Raw genomic sequence first — 9,293 nt, 5'->3', positions numbered from 1 at the left:
GAAGTGTTAATATTCGAACAATATATCGTACGTACAACACGATGCAGCTTATCTGGAAATAAATTATTTGAGAAAGATCTCAAATAACACAGTCACAGTCGACGACAGTGAAATCTTGACGATCGGACGGAATCCGAGATGACTTTGTTTTGAGGCACGTTTTAAGCCCGGCTTCCTTTTTTCACAACCGCACTAAGGCAGAGCAACGAACGCAACTGACCCGTTTCTCACCCCAACCCGGACAACTATTTTTGGAGATGACTGAGGATTTTACGCGGATTATTTCTAGGAGGAGGGAGAAGAATGTTCGCCAAATCGCGTCGAGGGTCGCTCAACGTCCTTCGCCTCCGTCGTTTTGCGTGAATATCGAGCAGAAAGCTTGAATGGCAGGCACTTCCCAGCCTTATTTCTCACAGTGGAAGGTGAAACAAATTGGGTATGCAGAACGCATAAAAAGGATTAAGTGGAAACTTTCAATAGGGGCGAGAAAACGTCGAACGCAAAACCGCAAAAACGTAGATTGAGAACCGCACTGGGCGGGTTTTCACAGTCCGAGAGAGTGGCCGAAAATTTATAGCTGATAGAGGGAGCGAGAGTCGCACCAGCCGCATCAGCATCAGCCACATGGCGGCGACCGAGGAGTGTTTTTTGGAAAGATGTATACTAACCCCCATTGAGTATCACGGTTGTGACGTCACAGATAGTAGCCGTAGTATCTCGTCGACAATATGTGGAATTCAGTAGCATCTTATTAGTATGTCACGGATAAACAAAAAAAAAACATATATGGTCGTTCGCAAACTTACTCAAGGGGGTCCACCGCACCACCTCATTCCTTGATGCAATGACGTTGCGATTCTTTCCTTTAAAAAAGCCACCACGAGCATAAGTATCGGTACCTGCATTCTGCACTGTTTTTGAAAAAGTGCTCAAGATTTGTCGCTGACTGTTGACAGTGTTTAGAGTGCAGGCGATCTCGTCGGCTTTCCTGAGTGATGGCTGCTGTGCACACACGGCCCTTACCCGAAACAAGAAGAGCAGCTGCGACAACTCTAATCTCTTTGGTCTGTATAATCAGGCCCAAAATCGGTGATTCATTTCCCTGAAGATATTAAAATCATAGTAAAAACTATATTTATTGGACATCGTCCTCATTTTTCTTTTTACGGCGACAGCTGTCATTTAGAAGGTTTCGAAGTGGATCCGGTGTACGCTTTCACGGTACGATCTGCTAACACGCTTTGGGCAATACACTCTAGAAAAAGGTGTATTCTTACACCCTTTGTCTTATATAATACACCCCACAATTTCATATAGACATACAGCGTATTGACGTCCATTTGAAATAACTAACTTAAGTAATCTATGCTCGAGAAAACGATTTCGGGACGTGAGCCCATAAAACCGCTGATGTTAGAGATATGACACGCAACCGAACGACAACCTTGATCAGAAGCCCGCCGAAATGCAGAACACGCCACTTTCTCTTCGCCCATAGAGGCTTCGCCGAGCTTCCATGAACGATCGCTCTCGACTCGTTTTGCTTGCCCACTTCCTCCAACCTGTCGGTCCTGCCCGGGCTCTAGAATGTCTTATGTTTTAGTAGAATTTCTACACGACAAGGACCCAGCCTGCTGTGAGTTCCGACGACGTAAGGGACTTCAGTGGTGTAGTTGAAGACGACAAGGTGTACCAGGTCTCCTGCGCCGGAGACGCGCGAACAAGAGGATCGTTCTACGACGTGAAAGTACTCTACATGGCAGGCGAGTAGAACTGAAGTACGGAAAGTGATGTACGAGTGCTTTGCATAACATGCTGAAGACTTAACTGCATATGCAGCCGAAACATTCTTTAGAGCGATGCGCTCCTTGTCGGAATGTCGCGCTGCAGTACTAAAATGCTCCTGACTCGGTCAGAGAGGTTTGGGCTACAAAGTTTATACCTTTCTATCTCGTATGGGCTATTGGCCTTGCCGCTGTGTCGCACCTCATTATTATTGTTTCATGAAGAGTGGAGACAAAAAGCATCCACGAGCGTGGTTCAGGTATGTCTGCTGCTCGCGTTCGTCCGTGAAAGCCAGGGCTGTCTGTCATAGCATGCATGCTTGCTCTCTAGCTTCAACGGAGTTCATAGGTTTTGTGAATTAAAGTGTATACGGTCGTCCCAAAAGGTTCAGACATCGAGGGCGTTTCTTTGAAACATGCTTACAGTGCATGTGGTCCCGTTTGTAAACGAATGTCCCTTTGGCCCGAAAAACGCAAATTTCAAAAGGGGGAAAAAAAGGGACGGGTACACACTTTTCCTGATTTTCGATGTCATGAATTAAATTCAATTTAAGGATTTGTGAACCGTTTCACAGCCATGCAAGATGGCCACCTCGGCTTGTGAACCGTTTCATAGCCGTCCAAGATTGCCACCTCGGAATTTGAGCTTTATATAGAGAGTAAAGCTATACGCACTCCGGAGTGCACATCGGACGGAAATGGCTATACGAACTCCGCTAAACTCGTATAAAACGAATGGTCAAATTGAATTTCCTATGGGATGGCATAGTATAGGGGTTAAGGTGTCCGCTTTGTACGCAAGTGGACGCGGGTTCGATCCGCGGTGGACCTCCTTCTTTTTTTTTTCTTTTTTTTTTTCTCGATTATATTGTTTTATCGAGGCATTTGGCGATATTTATGAGTGCGTATAGCTTTACTCTTATATAAATGCTGCCCTTCTTGATCAAATTCCCTTGGCAGTGGCACTCAGACCTCATCTGACGGACCATCAGGGCACGTTCCACCAAGGCTGCTGACTGGCAGTCAGTGTCCCAAATTACGTATCTTGGTGGAATTTTCAATAGAGGACGTTCCCGAGCATGGCAGCCAGGAAAGTAACTCCGTAGTTTTACAAAAGTCGGGTGTGTTGACTTATTATAAGCATCTATAAAAAAGTGGCCATACTAAAAACATTAAGCGATGGCCTCGTTTCCACGTGCAAGGTAATGACTGAAACCTCAGTCGGTATACCCTTCTTTGAAGAAGTCGTCCTTAAGCTTTAACCGAAATAACTGTCTAAATATAATCTGTGTTAGTGTGAACAACTAGGTATGGACTAATCAGTTGAGCATATTGAGCATAAAAAGCGAGCTGAACAGAGTGGACACTAGAACTGTCATATTTCTGCACTTGTTTTTGCTTGGCGCTCCTTATGTTTATTGGGCTGATTTCATTGTCGTCCCATTAAATAATTGCGATACGCATTGGAAGTCGAACATATCAAATCAGGAGAAGTTAAGAAATATGGACCATGAGTTACTTAAACATATTTTGTTGCGAATAGTGAATGAAATTTAGATACTTTCTAAAAATTTCAATGGTTAAAACTCACTCGAAAGTTTGGTCAGCAATATCAATAACACGTGCTTGCACTGCAGGTGCACAACGACATGTGATAAAAATTTATGTGAACTAAAATGATTGCGATCGACTGCCTCTAAAAAGTCGTGGTGCCCGAGGACACGGCAGCAGGTTTTGGGACAGCGTCAAACACAACCTTTGCGTCACACATACGATTTACCCCGTGCCGGTTTGAAGAACGCCAAGGGGCTTAGTGGAAAACATGCATAAACGATTAAATATTTTTGCGTGGACGCGAGCTGTGCGCCCTGTTCCCGCTTTCACGCCGTGTCTCACTGTGGAGAGAAAAAAAAAAAAGAGAAAGAGAGCCAGAGGAAGATAAAAAAACAGAGTGGTTTTCCTGAGCCATGGCTTCCTCTGCCTTTAGCGCCAAGGAAATAGACCCCATGTCGCGGCATAGTAAAGAAGAGGAGCGGTTCAGGAATCGTAGCTTCTTTATTAAAAAAACACCTCTTTTCTGTATTTTGTGGCAGAAGCGAAATAAAAACACCCGGCTTTTCATGGTTTCCCTCTAAGGATTACATTCATCTCGCTGAGAGTAAAACAGCGAGGAGCAGGGCGAGCCGGGGGAGTGGGAAAGGATGGTAAGTTCTAGGTGGTAGGTCTGATGCACAAACGGGGCTTCGTGCAAAACAAATCAAGAAAAACAAAAATGTATGAAGGAGCCCGCAGATTTGTACGCGCGCCGATCCCCGTTTTCACACTTTTGGCGACCATTGTAGAGTAGAAGTGGCTGGATTTTTCCACATATAGAAAACAGTGCCTGACATAAACTCACAGCCTTTACACCTCCTCAGACCCGAGAAAAACGTCCGCCCAAGAAACAGCATGAAACTCATTTATTATGTCAAGAGTGCTATTGGTATACATTGCCCCTACCCAAAAAAAAAAAAAAAAAAAAAAAAAAACTTTACATGGAAGGGAGAAAAACGTTGCACCCAAGAGGGTACCTAAGGTCTTGGAAGTATGAAAGTCCTGAAGACAATTCCTATTTTGCAAGCAGAAAAATAGGACGCATTTTGTGCATCGGATGCGGCTGTTTCCGGTACGGCCAGTATTTCTGCACCTCATCTGCTACTTGCAGGGTACGTGCGCAGGAAAATGTCCGTACATGTCAAAGCGGACCTCATTAACCGGAAGTGGAAATACCTTCCGCTGTTTTCCGGCTGGGGGAGCGGACTTTCTTTCTTCGTTTGACTCCAGAGCAACTTCCTCTCCATGAGCTTGATCTTTTGGACAGGAACGAATGAGTGCTTCGGCGACCCTACTCTTGAACTCGAAAAGGTCCAAGGTGTCTTTCCTTGCAACGTGGCATCGCTTGCAGTCACTTCGATATTCTATCCACGAGTTTATCGTCGCCAGGTCCAGAAAGTGAGCAAAAACCCGAATGGTCCACTTTTTTGTACGTATTTTGGTCCTGTAATTGGAGGCGTATCTGTCAGTTAGATCCACACCGCCCATGCCCGTGTTGTAGGCCCTGGCACATGCTGGTTGAGGTCTTTCAACCTTTTTTTTTCCTTCTTCTTTGGACAATTTTTTGCATTTTCCTTCCGGGGAAAGACCGAGCACAGCTGAAAGCAGGGTGACTCCTTCTTTATACTTCCATTTTGTAATGCAGACCTTGTCGTTATTGCGAACAACGCAACATGAGTCTCCTCGCGCCATTTCTTTGTCGCTCGGCAGCTTTGTTGCTGCTCCTCCTATTCTTTTGGACATAACTGTGTCAGTCAAGTAGATATTACTTTCGATGAGAAAGTCTTCTAGCTTCAGACCTGTAGAAAGATCGGACTGTGAACACTTGGACGGGATGTTCGGACGGGACTGTTTCAAGAAGGCGCTTTACGACTGCACCACCGAGTCCAAGTTCCTTCATGTCGTTATCGCCGAACGGTTCCTTTCCCGGTCTAGATCAAAAAGTCAAGTACAAGCCCCTCAGTTGTGGCCAGGACAAAGTTCTTCAAGCCAACGGGGTTGGGCTTACTGGAGACATACTGACGAGCAGGACACCGTCCACTGAAGGGTATTATCTGCTCGTCAATGGAGAGCTTTCCCGGGCGAGGAAGCTCAAGACAAGCCTTTCGGAAGCACTCTAAAATAGGCTCCGCTCGAAACAACTTGTTTTGCGATTGAGCTTCCGTGATTGCTGTCCCATCGACGAAATGCAACATGCCACGCAGCTCGAAAACTCGGTTGCGCACCATGTTCCCAGTGACAAGCGGGACTGCCGACGTTTTAGACCAATACAACCTAGCCCTCGGAAGTCCAAAAAGACTAATGAGCATGTGAATTCCGGCCAGTTTCTGCAACTCCAATGAAGTTCTCTTCACACATCTGTGAGCTCTCATTTGGACGGAGTACAAGTTTGTCTGATCTGCGCATAAGTTCCACAAACTCCCTGGAAAATACTTTTCGAAATTGCTCAATGGTGAACTGGGGGCGTTCAAGGGGACTTCAGGCAAAACTGGCGAATCCACAAAGCGGGCTGGGAAGCTGAAAACAAGGCGTTATTGTTAGATTGAAACAAAAACACTGTTTTAGTCTAATTCTTACTCTTTGACTTTCCACAAAGGACTACGGCTTTTGTCTTTTTCTTGGCCCTTGCTTCGTGAGACTTCTGTGTCAGCGTCACCACTATCAGTTTCATCGTCACTGCTGTCGTGGAAATAGTCCACGGTGTCTTCGTCGTCCGACATATCAACATCACTTTGATTGAGTAGTTGTTCTATTTCTTCATCTGTTAGAAATTTTTTTGAAAAAAAATTAAAAGAATCGAGTGAAGCAAGTCTGCGTAGTACCTCGTAACCTGAGATACCCAACTGGGTACCCCCATAATGAATCGAAGATACCTCAAATAATAAAGTGCTTAAAGTGCTGAAGCATGCTGTGAGATTGGACATTCCTGTTATGAAGCGATGTCAATACAAAGAAACAATATTTTACGCGCGGTTGTTAAGGTACGATAACTTACGCGCCCGACGACGCACAATTTCGCTGCTGGAGCCCGCCATGTCTTCACGTCCTGACAAGTTTAAGCAAGGCCAACTCGCGGCATCTAGCGGAAGTTTTGAGAAGTAATTAATACCGAAACGGGAGCGTTCGCTTTTATGTCTATACTATTTAATATAAGCTGACGGCGCATGCTTTCCAAATGTGCCCGTTTGGGTACCCAGGGAATGAGGAGTTTACGCCGTTCTTTATTCACTTCACTCCATCTCAGTGGTGAGAAGGGTATAGAGAGTAGAATATTGGTAATATAGAGTTGGTGTTGGATAGAAATACGGAGGTTGATGAGGCGATCATAGTTAAATCATCCCACAACTTAAAAGCGAGTGGCAATCCATTGTTACCTGCCATCGAAGGTTTTATGTGGAAAACGAAGCCTGGAATACTGGGCGGTGGGGTTGTAGTTGCGTGTTAAAGTAAAACGATACAGTTCTGTCTACTGCAATTATTTTCTTACAACGTGTGGACAGTCTTATCGGAATTGCTCTCACTAAGTGAATTCATTTGCATAAATAATGGCAACCTGATGATGTTTCTGACATGAATACAAGTTTAAATAAATCAAAACTCGTTTTAGGGTGTACGAAGCCTGAAAACGTTATGCAGTGTCCCGTTGGACCGAAGGCATAAAAAAAGTAGCAAGCAGCCAAGGTACTACGCCAGAGAAACGCCCAACTTGGGCGAAAGTGCGGCAAACATACGGGCGTAACTTGGGCCACGTTATGTTTTGCTCCATGACGCTTGAGTGCCAAACTAACTTGCCTATCTATAGCCCGAGTTAAATGGTAGCAGTGCACGAAAAATTTCGGCTTTTCTCTGGTCCGCCATAGTTGTGCCGAAGTGAGCGCCAGACATGAGTCATTACTGCAGAAGTAAATCCTAATTTGGAAATTGGGGCATACCAAAGATTTGCTCCTCTTTAACTAGCCACTGGAGCGCCAAATAAGGGCCAAAGAAAGCCCAGAGGCATGCAGAAGTTTATAATTTCTTTGGTGTGCCAAAGATGTGCCCTTTCACTCGCTTTAGAAACAAAAAAATAAATAAATGTTGGAAACACTATAGTTAGATGTCAAGAGTGGGCAAGGCAGAAGCCGAACGATGCGGCCACGGTTCAATTCCTTCGCATTTTTCGTCCAGGTTCTTGCCTCGTGCATCGCCCCGGTTTTGTTTGCTGATGTCGGCAGCGCGAATGATTCCTGCTGCGTCAAGGGCATCGACCCGGATTCGTTCGGTGATGTCGGCAGTGCGGATGATTCCTACTGCGTCAAGGGCATCGACCCGATTTCGTTCGGAAATGTCGGCAAAGCGGGTGATTCCTGCTGCGTCAAGGGCATCGACCCGGTTTCGTTCGGTGATGTCGGCAGTGCGGATTATTCCTGCTGCGTCAAGGGCATCGACCCGGTTTCGTTCGGTGATGTCGGCAGCGCGGATGATTCCTGCTGCGTCAAGGGCATCGACCCGGTTTCGTTCGGTGATGTCGTTAGTGCTGATTATTCCTGCTGCGTCAAGGGCATCGACCCGGTTTCGTTCGGAGATGTTGGCAACACGGGTGATTCCTGTTGCGTCAGGGGCACCGAACTGGTTTCGTTTGCTGAACGCCCCTCAGGCTTTTTTCGTCAGTGGGCAGGGCAGCAGCCGAACGATGCTGCCATGACTCAACTCCTTCGCTTTTTTTCGTCCAGGTTCTTGCCACGTGCATCGACCCGGTTTCGTTCGGTGATGTTGGCAGTGCGGATGATTTCTGCTGTGTCAAGGGCATCAAACCGGTTTCGTTTGGAGATGTCGGCAACGTGGGTGATTCCTGCTGTGTCAAGTGCCATCAACCAGTACCGATAACAATTTCCGACGGCGGTTATTCAGCGGTAGACAACGGAGGCATCACTCGGTTTTTCGAAGTTTATCCTCTTCGAGGCAACACCCAAGCGACATCGACATCAACCGGTTCCAGGGAGCAACGCTTCTCAGGCTTTTCTCGTCAGTGGGCAGGGCAGCAGCCAAACGATGCTTCCACGACTCAACTCCGATTATTTCGCCCAGGTTCTTGCTTCGTGCACCGACCCGGTTTCGTTCGCAGATTTCGGCAGCGCGGATGATTCCTGCTTCGTGAAGGGCATCGGCCCGGTTTTGTTCGAAGATGTAGGCAAAGCGGGTGATTCCTGCTGTGTCAAGTGCCATCAACCAGTACCGATGACAATTTTCGTCGGTGGTGACTCAGCGGTACACAACGGAAGCATCGCTCGGTTTTTCGAACTTTATCCTCTTCGAGGCAACACCCAAGCAACATCGACATCAACCGGTTCCAGGGAGAAACACTTGTCAGGCTTTTTTCGTCAGTGGGCAGGGCAGCAGCCGAACGATTCTTCCACGACTCAACTCCTTCGTTTTTTTCGTCCAGGTTCTTGCCTCGTGCATCGACCCGGTTGCTTTCAGAGATTGGGCAGCGCGGATGATTCCTGCTGCGTCAAGGGCATCGACCCGGTTTCGTTCGAAGATGTAAGCAACGCGGCTGATTCCTGCTGTGTCAAGTGCCATCAACCAGTACCGATGACAACGTTCGACGATGTTGGCTCAGCATTACGCAAGGGAAGCGTCGCTCGGTAACTTTATTTTTTTTTGAGGCGACCCCAAAGACACATCAACATCAAAAGGACCAGGGAGCAACTCCCGTCAGGATTTTTTCGTCAGTGGGCAGGGCAGCAGCCGAACGATGCTGCCATGACTCAACTCCTTCGCTTTTTTCGTCCAGGTTCTTGCCACGTGCATCGACCCGGTTTCGTTCGGTGATGTCGGCATTGCGGATGATTCCTGCTGTGTCAAGGGCATCGAACCGGTTTCGTTTGGAGATGTCGGCAACGCGGGTGATTCCTGCTGTGTCAAGTGCCATCA

Source organism: Ixodes scapularis, unplaced genomic scaffold (assembly GCF_016920785.2).
Source record: "Ixodes scapularis isolate PalLabHiFi unplaced genomic scaffold, ASM1692078v2 PGA_scaffold7__128_contigs__length_106722199, whole genome shotgun sequence".
NCBI classification, from domain to species: Eukaryota; Metazoa; Arthropoda; class Arachnida; order Ixodida; family Ixodidae; genus Ixodes; species Ixodes scapularis.
The sequence above is the reverse complement of the archived record's forward strand: the minus strand, read 5'-3'. Positions refer to the sequence as shown.